A 12,845-nucleotide genomic window follows, 5' to 3' on the forward strand; every position below is an offset into this window, starting at 1 on the left:
TTATAGAACAAGAGGAAAATAATCCTAAAGCTTTATAAAATTTGCCTTTTTAAACTACTTGATAAACAGCAAAAAAGAGAGCACCTGCTTCAAAAAGTAAAGACCTGCCAAAGCTTCCAGATACAGCAAGGATAATACATTATTGCAATCTGTCTACTGGAGTAAGATAAAGTCATCTGAAAAAACACAAAAGACTGGAAGCCTCATATTTGCTTTGGATATATATCCTAAACATAGTGTAAGATGACATTTCATGTATAGACATTTCATGCCTTTACTTCATGTAAAAGAAATATGAAAATGATTTTAAATTGTTGCATTGCTTTTTCATTTTTCTTTCCCCTGGGATAAACAAGTATCATAGTGAACAAATCCAAATAAGTTACTGTGAGTGAATTTTACACTCTTAAGTATGTTGCTGTAAGAAGAAAATTCTGGTTGAGGTATCTGACAGAAACAAGCAAATATGGGCCATTCAGCATGCAGGCTAATTCCCTTTACTTAGGCTTTCTATGTACATTTATAGTTATGCTAGAGAATCATAGAATCATAGAATCATAGAATCATAGAATCATAGAATCATAGAATTAGCCAGGTTGGAAGGGACCTCAGAGATCATCAAGTCTAACCCTTGATCCACTACCGCTGCAGTTACCAGACCATGGCACTGAGTGCCACATCCAGTCTCTTTTTAAATGTCTCCAGGGACGGAGAATCTACCACCTCACCGGGCAGTCCATTCCAATGCTTGATCACCCTCTCCGTAAAGAAATTCTTTCTAATATCTAACCTAAATCTCCCCTGGCACAACTTAAGACTGTGTCCTCTTGTCTTGTTGAAAGTCGTCTGGGAAAAGAGACCAACTCCCACCTGGCTACCCCCTCCTTTCAGGGAGCTGTAGAGAGCGATGAGGTCTCCCCTGAGCCTCCTCTTCTCCAGGCTGAACACCCCCAGCTCCCTCAGCCTCTCCTCATAGGATCTGTGCTCGAGTCCCTTCACCAGCCTGGTTGCCCTCCTTTGGACCTGCTCCAGGACCTCGATATCCTTCCTGAACTGAGGGGCCCAGAACTGGACACAGGACTTGAGGTGTGGCCTCACCAGGGCTGAGTACAGGGGCAGAATCCCTTCCTTGGACCTGCTGGCCACGCTGTTTCTGACACAGGCCAGGATGCCTTTGGCCTTCTTGGCCACCTGGGCACACTGCTGGCTCATGTTCAGCTTCCTGTCAATCCAGACTCCCAGGTCCCTTTCTGCCTGGCAGAAAGAAGAAGCATCCCTTCCTGGAAAACCCATCCAATTGGTGACAGTAATTAGTCTTACTGATAGTTTGTATGCCTAAAGGTAAGCTGTGGATGAACTGGTGCACTGCCTGAATGGTGAAGGCCAAAAGCTTTTTGTTTCTGAAGGACCAAAAAAAAAAAAAAACAAAAAAAAAACTAGCATAGTGTCAAACGGAGAGAAGACTCACATCGAATTCTGTTGCACTTCCTGAGACCAATGGGTGTTACAGATATAATTGTTGCTGTATGTCGTTGTCTTGATTAATATAAATATTGTAATTAATCTTCTGGCAGTCATTTCACAGGCACTATGAAAAGATGTACATGTCTCTGTAGCAAATGTTTTGTTATAATTACTGACACACATGCCAGAAAACTAACCCATCTTCTTGCACCACCTTCAGCCCTGTGGGTACTGAAATGTCCAGTTCCATTGTTTATTACATCCTTTCATCCTGAAAAATTAAGGCTCCTGCTTCTATTGAAGTAGAAGCCTTAATAAGTATATGCTTACTTAATAAGTGTCCACGCAAGCATACGCATACCTACTAGGCCTTATAGGATTCAATGGGACCATTACATGATTGTGCCTCATTATATTGATTAATATTGTGTGGAAACAAATGTTCCACAGATTTCTCTATAGTCCTGGTCTAACTTCATTAAAATTAATAAATGGAGTCCTCTGTAGGTGTGACTATGCAATGATTAGTCCGGGAGGATGACTCTGTACTCACACAGCCACTCACTGTGTGCTGTGCCCTCAGGGAGGGGACCTGGCTTCCAAAACAGGTATTATAGCCAGCAGACAGATGTCATTAGATGTTGGTAGATAGGGAGTCCACAGAAGATGTCCTGAGAACAATTACAGTGGTTTGAACTCTGTTCTCTGCCTTGCCTCTAGGCCTGGCCTCTGTTGTTGTCTTTGGTTTTGTCGTCCAGGATCCAGCTTGCATCTGCTGCCTGTCCAGTGGTAGTTCTGGCCCAAGCTTTTCTATCCTTGCTGCTGCTCTGCCTGCTCCTTCTCAGGGATGCACTTCATGAATTGCACACCCAGATTTCCTGCTTCCATCTCAAGTTTAGCTGTGCTCTCGTCAAGGCGCACACACGGGCCCTGGCTTCTTGGGGCAAACTCCTACCTCCATCAGTCCACTTGCCTTGCTCTGTTAGGCTAATAAGTTCTATATGTCTTTGGTTCTTGGTTTCAGATTGCCTTAATTACATCGTCTGGCTCCTGCCTCCACCCAGACTCCAGCCCAGGGCCTCACTATGAGGTGTGCAACACCCATGTCCCGTCATAACAGTCTACGTGGAGAGATGCAGACAGACAGCAGCTTGTTCCACGAGTGCTCCAAGCCAGGCAGAAACAAGCTAGCTTTGGTCTAGGAGCCATAGACCTATACTACCTGGAAGGAAGAGCTCTTTTATTTCAGACAAGATACACAACAGCTCGGAGAACAGACAAACTGAATCATCTCTGGCTACCCTTGATCAAACCTGTAGTAACTTTCAGGGTACGGAGTAAATTTAAATACTAAACAGAGACAGATTGCGTAGGTGTCTCAAATGTTTGCAGATGTTCAGCAGCATCTTTTCTGACACACAGGTAGAAAAATCTAGAAAAATTTATAATATAACTTCTAAAAGCTAGTTGTAGCTTACCTGAAAGCACAGTTTATGTTCACTATTCAGGTGAAGCATAGCAACTGCATTCTTTGTGTTTGGGTATCAATCAGATATTCTAGTCTCAAGTACACTTCTGTGATTTAGATGTCTCTGTTTTATTAGAGTTAGTCTAGCCTGTACTTTCTCAAAATATGCACTTTATAGGTGAAACCCAAATCGCATACTTAATGCACTAAAATTTGAAGTTCATGCCTTAATTAAGTGTGGTTACAATACTTTTACACCAGCTGATTATTTGATCCTGTGTAACTTCCACACCAGCAGATGAAACATCAACAGGTACAGAGAACACCAGAAAGATGTGCTCAAAGCCCCTTAAAAATAACAAGCTTGGCTATTGGTAGTAGCATACTGAGAGATGCATAAAGTTCAGTTATAAACTAAGTTAGGCTGCATTTAATTCAGACTACCAGAATTTTGCAGCTTAGGCTGAGCTCTATGCTTGCACAGCTTGTATCCAAGCAAGGTAACACAAACCTAGCCACTGTACGCTGGAATCCTTAAAACAAAAAATTAAGTCTAAATGGTGCCTATTTTATTACAGTTTTAAAAGCAAATGAAGCATTTATTAACCTCCAGACTGTTTCTAATACCCTAGAATCTCAATGGGACTGCACATAAGCACTGCACAATACAAAAAGCAGTGGCAGGATCTGCTCATAAATGCTCTGGGGCATGTGATAGAGACAGACTTTCATGCTTTTGTTTCTAGGTAACAGCCTGGTTTTGTTTAACTATGTTTTGATTATGGTATGGAGCTCATTTAACACTGTATGTTCAAATGGCATGTTTTATGTTATATTTAGCTTATCTCTCTGTGTATGAGGACTCCGTGGGGTAATTGCTTCTTTGAGGCCTGATCCTCATCTCCTTACTAAAGCTAAAGTGTGAGCCTCTGGGAATTTTATACAACAGAGGCATGTGTTTTCAGATCTGCTATAATATGTTTAACCTGAATAAACAGTTGGTCTGGCAATTATCAGTGTGTTGTATAACCCCATCATAAGTTCGCACATAATTAAATTTCAGATTTTGTAATTTATAGTGGAACTAATTTACTTGCATAAGTAAATCCCTCCAGAGGGATTCAGAGGGATGTTAGTGGGAGCTAGAACAAACTCACTAAAACAAGTAGGAGTTCTTAAATCTAGCCTTGACTGTTTTAAATAAATTAATTCATCTAGACATTCTTTAGACAGAGCAAGTGTCTAATGTGACCTACGTATGTTTCACTTATGCAGTAATTCTACTTCTAGAAAAGATTGTCATTAAAACTACTGCATGTATTTTGGTGTAAAGTATAAAGAAATGTGTTTTCCTTTATGCTTACTGCCACTGCAGAGAAGTGTGTGTCACAGTTTAGCCCCAGTGTGACATGAGAGTGACTGCATGCAGGATATGGTTGCAGGATATTCCTGCTTTGTACAGGGAAATAACTACCTGATGTCTCTTTGAGAGCAAGGATCTTCTGGAATTTGCAGTGCAGAAAAAAAGTGACATAGATTTTGAATTTTAAGTATGGATTAACTATTGTTTACAGAAAGAAGACACGAGAATGGGACTTTAAGCTATTGAGTTTTCACACTGATTAGCTCCTCTATAGAAGTTAGGCCTTGCCTCCAATCTTATCTACATGCAAAGTGATGAGAGAGCACAGACAGAGCATTTTCCTTTTGAAGTAATATTTTGCCTGTGATTTGATCAAGATTGTAAGATTTAATATTATGCAAAATTTCAGAATTATGTCAAACCTGCATTTTTTAAATATAAGAACCCACAGAACATTTTAGCACAGACATAGCTTCAGTGTTCTGTAGCACACAGGAGTGTATCTTTTTTAGAGCACTCCTCGCTCAATCAAAATTCCCACTGCAAAAGCATTGGGTGTTTTATCTCCATCTAACTTTTATATCTTTATTAAGGTTTAATTTAAGTATTTTTAATTTTAAAACCATGAACACTGGGAGCGGAAACATTCTAATTCATGTGATCAATATTCTTTATTCATCACTTGAGGTTAAATACAAACCGAAGTCAGAAATACAAAATTAAGAAATTTGAGCTATTTACCTGATGCAAAATCAAGATTCAGATGCAGAGCCAGAAATGTTCCAACTTGCTATAAGTTATTCCATTTATCAGCCCACAGTTCCAAAAAAAGTAAACAAAATGTTAATAATCAAAATTATGAAAACAATTACATTTTAAAATTGTATCTTTAAACTATACTTAGATACACAAGTGAAAAGTTACCTTTTCTATTATTCATCTAATGGAAGTAATGTAATCTCACACCAATCTATCCCCCCAGTTGTCATGTAATATATGTAATGTAGAACTATTCTAGGACCAGTCTTTATTTTCTTGAGCCAGTTCTATTAGAGAAAGAGAGCAACACAGTGCACATAAATAAAAATACAAATCAAGGAATGCATAATGCAACCTGGAGCTAAGTGTCTGATCTCAGCAAAACCAGTGTTTTAGATCTCAGTGCTTGAGGTAAAAGCATACCAAGTCTGTTTCTTAATCATAACTAAGTAGCTACACCAGTATGGCCCAGAGAGAAGTGGCTGTGGACATGGCAGATGAACATCAGCATTGCCTGGCTATGGTTGGGGGATTTCAGGTGGTGTCCTGGCTTACTTCATGCCACTGCTGCTGTACACCCAGGACTGAGCATCTGCTAAGTGTGTCAAGACTCTTTGTTTCTAAGACTGCCAAGAATAAGAAAGTTATTTTTATTACTTAATATGAAAATGATCTAGCCCTCCACTCACTACTGTGTTTGCACAGAATCCTATTTGCTGGCTGCCCCATGGAAACAAACAGAAAGTTAAATGCAAACAGATACATCACCTCTAAGAAGAAAAAATGGTGAATAATGGAGCATGGGAAATTGACTTGCTCACTTGCCTTATTCTAGTTAGCAGATTTATTTCCCACAAGGAAGAATCCAGGTCCCAAGGACTACAAGCCCATTAAAGAAAATGTCCCAGAGAAGAAAAAAAATGACTCAATGATCACAGCTAGAACTACAGGTGATATTTCATATGATGGTTGAGTCTGTATAACATCTCCCTGCTTCTGAGAAGAGTCACTCTGACCTTCCTCAGGCCTGGCCACAGGCTCCCATCTCTTTTGGAAGCCTTCTGTCTCCCCTTGGTGAGTCTGCACAGTTTGCTAGACCCACAGAAAACCAGCCAAGCCAAGAAGTAAGAAGTCTGCCAGTTCAGTCTACTCAGGTACCAAATGACACCAAAGCCTGGGGAAAAGTTGGGAATGGTGTCTGTGCATCCAGGGCTAGGGAATGGGCAGGGGTAGGGAAGGACAGGCCATTTCTGCAGCAGTAATCAGCCTGAATGTATCTGCCATCTAGTGAAACCTCAGCCTAGATCTCTGAGAAAATGCTGGACAAGATGCCTTTCTCTCAGGCAAAGACAAGGCTGTGTCGTAAATCCAAAATGTTTAGAGAAAGAAAAAAAAATCGGCTAAGATCTAGTGGTTACAGCCTTTTCCTCATCTTACATTAAGTGACTAATTAATGCTTATTATTTAATGGGAAAAATAACAATAAACGATGGGAAGAAGGTGGTTTTGAGTTACCTTAAGCATCTTCTAAAGGGAAAAGATTTTTACAAATCTCTTCTCAGGGGAGCCTTTTGAGTTATCGTGATGGCTGAATGAGGAAGTTGCAGGACAGCAAGCCAATTTAGGAATGGTTAAGAAATGTGATTTCATCAGATGAGTGTTGAAAGTCATAAGCCTGTCAAATCAGCAGCCATTTAAGAAGATTCTGAAGTGCACATCTCTGTATATTCATGATACAGTCATTAAAGCTTCTGGAGTATCTCAGTGTTACATTAGCGGCTGCTGCAGTTTAATGTTGCCTCAGATTAAATGTCTCAAGTCACTCTTCTTTTGAACTGACAGGATGAAGCAATTCCATTTCTTTATGGCCTTGTGCTAAGGAACAATAGGAAGCCACCAAAGGAGTCGCTTAATGGTGTGGGATGAAGTCTGATCACTTAAGCTGTAGCCTGAGGAGTCACCTACAGATGAAGTGAATTTCTGTAGCAAAGACAGGACTAGTAACAACTACAGGGGACAGAAAAGCAATAGAGGAATCGCTTACTAGGACCCTGAACTACTAGGAAAAGTTATTTCTGAGCAAGGAAACTGCTTTCAGTTGCTTGTTTCTGTTGTATTTAGGGAAACATTAATATTCTTACAAATAAGTATGTCTATACTCCATCAGTCAGTTCTCCTTTAAAAAAAAAACCAAACAACGCAACACTTGGTTTTCCTTTTAATGGCCATCTGATTAGGCTAAAGGATGACAGTATTTCTGTCAGTGATATAGGTGTGTTACATTACTATAGTGCTAAGACTAAATATAATGTGACCATGCAGTTATGTCATATGCTCTGCTGGCTCACAAAAATAGAACCTGTAGGCACCATGAGCAGCAGGGCATACCCCTAGATGCCCAAAATCCAATCCAAGCCAAGTGTCCAACCACACAAAGATTTTAGTATTTTTAAACCTCAAATCAGAGAACTTCTATTTTTATTCTAATACCAAACCAAATATTTTAAAAGAAAATTAATATACCTTCTGGCAGCAGACAGGCAGACATCTAAGTATCATGGCTGTCAATAACCCTCGGGTGTATGTACATTTGCACTGTGATACCCTAGAACAGGATGACTTTCATTTCTCTTTGTGCAGATAGTACTCCTGCAGGCCTGGAAGCATGCTCCTCAGCTGTGATATGTTCAGAATGCAGCTCAGAGGGAACATCTTGCATGCATTTCTGAGGGACAGGTCATTTCCTTCCCCCTCAGTACTTGAACTGTGCATTTCAACAGCACACTCCTTGGCTTGAGCCACACGCAGTAGTGGAAAAGAAACACTTTACCTGCAGAAATGCTAAACAGAGGCTCATTAAAAGAGCTGTAAGATTATGTGGCCTTTTGGACATTGGAATAAAGCAAAGATACTTGTTTTCAACAGCACGGGGGCAAAATGGACAACTGTCATGGCCGGGTGTTTAACACCATATAGATGTGTGTCTACATCCATATAGATGCAGCATTCCCAGGACTGCAGAGACTGAACAGAAACAGAGTGCCTGCATTTACATTACATAACATATATCTCAGTTCTGTTTCTTCATGAAGTGACTTGGCAATACTCAAATATAATTTAAAGTCAGAATTGTTTTTATTAAGTCAATTATATAAATAAGAATATTTCCCTATTTCTAAAGGACATGGTGCAACTTTTTACTAGCCAAAACAACTATTTTTAGCTTAACCCATGTGCTGTTGGAATTGTCAGTAGACCAAATGCTGGTTTAACAGATGGGTACACGTAGAAATACGTGAGAGCATCTCTGTGAATCAAGTTTAAATGTAAGCTTGCATTGCCATCCAAGAACACGGAGAGAGCAATCTGTGTAAAGCTCATGAAAGATGCTGAGAGACTAAACCAGTGCAAATCTGATTCAGAACTGCATCATGTACAAATATGCACTCTGGTTGCTATGGTAGTTTCAGTTTTGGTGACTCAGGATTATGCAGCACCACGAAGTAACCCACCCTGAAATGGGGGGTTTTCTGTGTAAGAATCTTACTCAGAACATACAAACTCCAAGTGTGAAAAGTCTGGTTCTTACATAATTTACTTCAAAATTTTATTAGCACTTTGTCCATGGTTTTCTTATCTCTTTTTTTTTTTTCTGGATAAGAAATATACAAGAGTTTTCACTGTTACTTGTGTGGGTTTGCTTCACTATCAGTGTAGATAATACATTAGATCTAAAAAACAGAAAGGACTATGACTATCAACAAAAAAATTAAATAAAGGCTTTATTTTTATTATAAGTATCTTTGTCATGGCCTTCTCCTATTGAAAAAGGCATTTATATTTTCATATCCCATCTCTCCTTTTATAACCCATGATTCTTTATACAAATCTGGGAAATTAATTAGAAATTTTTGTGTCAATTTACACAGTATTTGTCACCATCTCTTCAACTTACCCATTTTTCCCAGAGCTGGATTTGGTGACATTAACTTTGATATATTGCTTCACTGGGGAGAGAAAAAAAATTAGGACAAAATTTTTAGAAGCCACATTGTGTCTGCTGCCATTCAAGACGAAAAAAAGACAAGACAACAGTTACCCTCAGGAGGTCAGGACAAAAATTCTACATCCCAGAAACTGACTATTTTGGGTAGTGCAAAAGCTTCATCTGTATACTTTTGTGGTCCAGAACCCTGCATGAAATAGCTTTGAACAATGGTTGTAATGCTTTTAAGGAAAAATGGAAAACCAGAAAGCATACTGATAACCATCTCATTGCTAAATCATATTGATTACTCGAAACCTGCCATTAAAATAACTGAAAATACATAAATGCATAGATGCTATCTTGCTGAATGTTTACATGGTTACCTCTGGTGAACAGTAATCCTACTGAACTCAGTGCCAGGATTTTTATGTGGAAAATTACATATTAAATCACCCTTAGTGCTATGAACATACATGCAAACAAAGGATTTTACAGCACATCCAGTGTCTTGCTTAGTCTGGTAGAGATACACAAAAAAAGCCTGATAAAACTGAGTGAGCTCTTAAGTTGTATTCATCAGGTACCTAAAGTGCTCAGTGTCTCATTACCACAGTATTATTACTGTAAACACACATTCACACTTATGCAGTGATTAATTCAGTGCTGTGATATTGTCTTGCGGTAATGACTATTTTAGGACAAATTTTATACTCATTTTCAATACTGTCTTGATAGAGATCCTTAGTTTGGCCTACTCCCCCGCACAGATGAAATTCCCCCTCTGTGCTTAGGTAGATAATTGCAAAAGAGTATCAGATTTCTGCAGCAAATATTATTGGTAATCATATATGTTTACTTCAACTAGTATTGAATTAGAAGCTGTAGGCAGTCTCATCTCCTCTCAGCTACAATGATTTTACGATGAAATCGAATGATATAAACTGGTGGGATGGGTAAAGAATGCCTTTGTTATTGAAGTTATAAACTTTTATGTGAGATATCATAGAGGAAAAATTCTGAAATTAAAATCGAGTTTTAAGAATCATTATTATTTTTTAAATTATTCCTTTATTGTTCTGAATTTGATTCCAAAAACATGAAAAAAAGCAGAGATACACCAGTTTACATGAACAACCACTTCTTTTTGCTTAAGGAAGACCATATGCTTTGCTACATCATATTCAAGGATCGTCTATAATTTACTGCAGAGCACAAAGCTATCTGGGAAAGAGATATATACTCCATGTATATGGAATATCTGAATTTCAGCTGGCTGCTCAAATGAGTTACATGTTACCTGTGGAACCTGTAAAAAGCCTGAAAGATACAATAACTCTCAAATGAGATGCAATCCCCCCAAAAAAGTCAAGGAAAAATAAACTCAAGAATGTGGAACATACAAATAACTGCAGTGTAAGGAAAGATTTGCTGAAGTTCTCTGAGAAGCTGGAGATAAATCAGTGAAAATGCCCTGGTGAAAGGAACAAAAGTATTAAATCTGGTCTTTAACACCAGACTGTAGGATACTTAAGAATAGAAAGGGGAATGCTTTCCAGGCTAACAAGCCAAGGAAAGTGAGCTGAAGGAGTTGAAGAAGGATCCATGACCAAAAAGAAAAAGCTGAGCTAGACCAATGAAGTGAATGACAGGGAATTAAAGCTCTGATGGAAACCTAAAAACATGCTCTATGACACCAGAATTCCTAAGAGTGCATTTTAAATAAATGCCTATCAGTTTGCCTGGAATTATTTTGCTGGTAATAAAGCACTTGATTTTAACACTGCTTGCTGAAAATCAGTGTCTTACATTCTTCAGCTATGTAGTTTCTTTTAAGAGCCAAATTTGCTGATAACCAACTGAAAGAGAGGATCAGCATGCTAGAGAGGGTACATGTAAAATATCAGAGGCACTGGGGAAGGAGGAGCCAGCTTTTACCTTTTGTTACCTTTCTCTGGGCTGTAGTTTTCAGTTCTTTAGGAAATGGCACTGCATTAAGAGTCTGTCCCCAAGAAAGTCTGCCCGTGAGGACAAGACCACAACAGGCAGCTGGAGTCAGCACAACTTCACTCTTTAGCCATCTGTCTAAGCAGCCAAGCTCCCAGCTCTTGACTGCCCACACTGGGGTCAGGTACCAGAGGTATGCCACAACACAGCTCAGTCACCCCTGTGAGTAATAAACACTGCAAAGACGGCTTCTGAAGTGCTGGAAAAAGAATCAGCCACGCTTTCAAACCCAGGAGCCTAACCTGTACCTCTGGATAGTCATACAGACCAGCAATGGGAAGGTGCCAGGTAACCAATCATCCACCTGCTCAGGCCATGAGTCTTTGGCAAATATTTAATCTTGTCTACAAGATGTCATTTTTTTTTTGTCCAGAATCACACTGTGCCTGCAAACTGACAGTGCATTGCATCTCATGCATTGCTCTATGAGTAAATCTGAGGGGTACTACCCTAATACCTACAGGTGAAAATCTGTTCCAAAAGACATTAAGAACAACACATTGCTGCAGGTATCTTACAACTTGGAAATGCCTTTGACATTTGTAACAATAAAGTTTGAGTAGGTTCTGGCCACCGTAAGGAGACATTATAGCTAGAGAATAACCAAGCATGTGAAGTATATGAGGTTTGGTGGCCCTTGCAAATTACACTTTGATTCCTGTAACTAGTTGAATCAAAACTTTTTTCCAGTAAATTTAAAAACATGTTTTATCCTTGGGGATTATTCAATTTAAAACAAAATTCACACTGCTTTCAGATAAAGAAAAACATACTACGCATGGGGAAAAAAAAAACCCCACAATGTATAAGTGTTTGGTTCCTAGGAGTGAGAACTCCAAACAGTTAGGAAAGTCATCCTGTTCTAGGGTATCACTTTTTAGTCCTTGCATCTTCAAATGCTTGTGTCTGCTTTGTAACTACCTGTTTTCCCCCAGCACGAAGATGGAGGTGCTACCCCAGGTTTTCTGATAGTGAAAGCGAACTTTTAATAAAACAGACAGTAAACTCGGATTATCCACAGCCACATGGAAAGGCCAGGGCATACTAACATAGTGCTTTCTGTAGAGCTAGCTGCCCTAACGCAGTCATATCTAACCTCCCTGAATAAAGGACCCTCAGTAAGGCACCCTGTTTCTTTCCTTCTTTCCTCCAAACGGCTGCATCTGCCCCGTTTGCCATCGCAGGCAAAACTCCCGCGGTGTACGGCAGGGTATCACCTCGGTGCAAGGCAGGGACAGGCGGGCACCGGGTAGAGGAGCACCGAGCTTACAGCCTCAGCCGCCCCTGGGAGCCAGACGGTGGTTGTCGCGTTTAAGACCCACACCGGACACCCCAAGAAGCAGCACCATTCCCTACCCCGCACACTTGGTGCTGGAGCAGTACGTTCCCGGTCACCCTCTGCCGACAGCCGCTTTACTGGCAAGGCCCTCACGGCGTTCCGGGTGTTATTTGTCACCCGTGACAGCAGACACAAGCTCCAGCGGCAAAGGCCGCTGTCCCCGCCGCCTCAGAAGTCAGGCCCGGGCCGGCAGCGGGAGCCGTGCGGGTCCCCGCCGCCGGACGCTTCTAGGCCCGGCTCTTCCCCGAACGTGGCGGAGAATTTCCGCCCCGACGGAGCAGGGCAAGGCGGTGACCCTTCGGCTCAACTCCTGAAGCCACGGCCCGGAGATGGGGCAAACCGGGTCAAACAAAGCCGGCAGCTGTGGTGGCGGCGCTGGTACCCCCCGACCCGGGCACGCCCCTCCCAGCCAGGGAACCCTCCTGCCGCCTGCTGCCCACCCCCCGCCGGGCCTGCAGCC

At 40.7% G+C, this 12,845-nt stretch overlaps 1 long non-coding RNA gene across 1 annotated transcript; it reads left to right on the top strand.

The window, feature by feature from the left end:
• Positions 1–5,289: 5,289 nt before the first annotated feature.
• On the top strand, positions 5,290–7,103 carry LOC139796647 (uncharacterized). The gene is made up of 2 exons (XR_011726086.1): positions 5,290–6,208; positions 6,897–7,103. It is a non-coding gene; the product is annotated as an uncharacterized lncRNA (long non-coding RNA).
• The last annotated feature ends 5,742 nt before the right edge of the window (positions 7,104–12,845 follow it).

This window comes from Heliangelus exortis, chromosome 1, assembly GCF_036169615.1.
Source record: "Heliangelus exortis chromosome 1, bHelExo1.hap1, whole genome shotgun sequence".
In the NCBI taxonomy this organism is placed as follows: Eukaryota; Metazoa; Chordata; class Aves; order Apodiformes; family Trochilidae; genus Heliangelus; species Heliangelus exortis.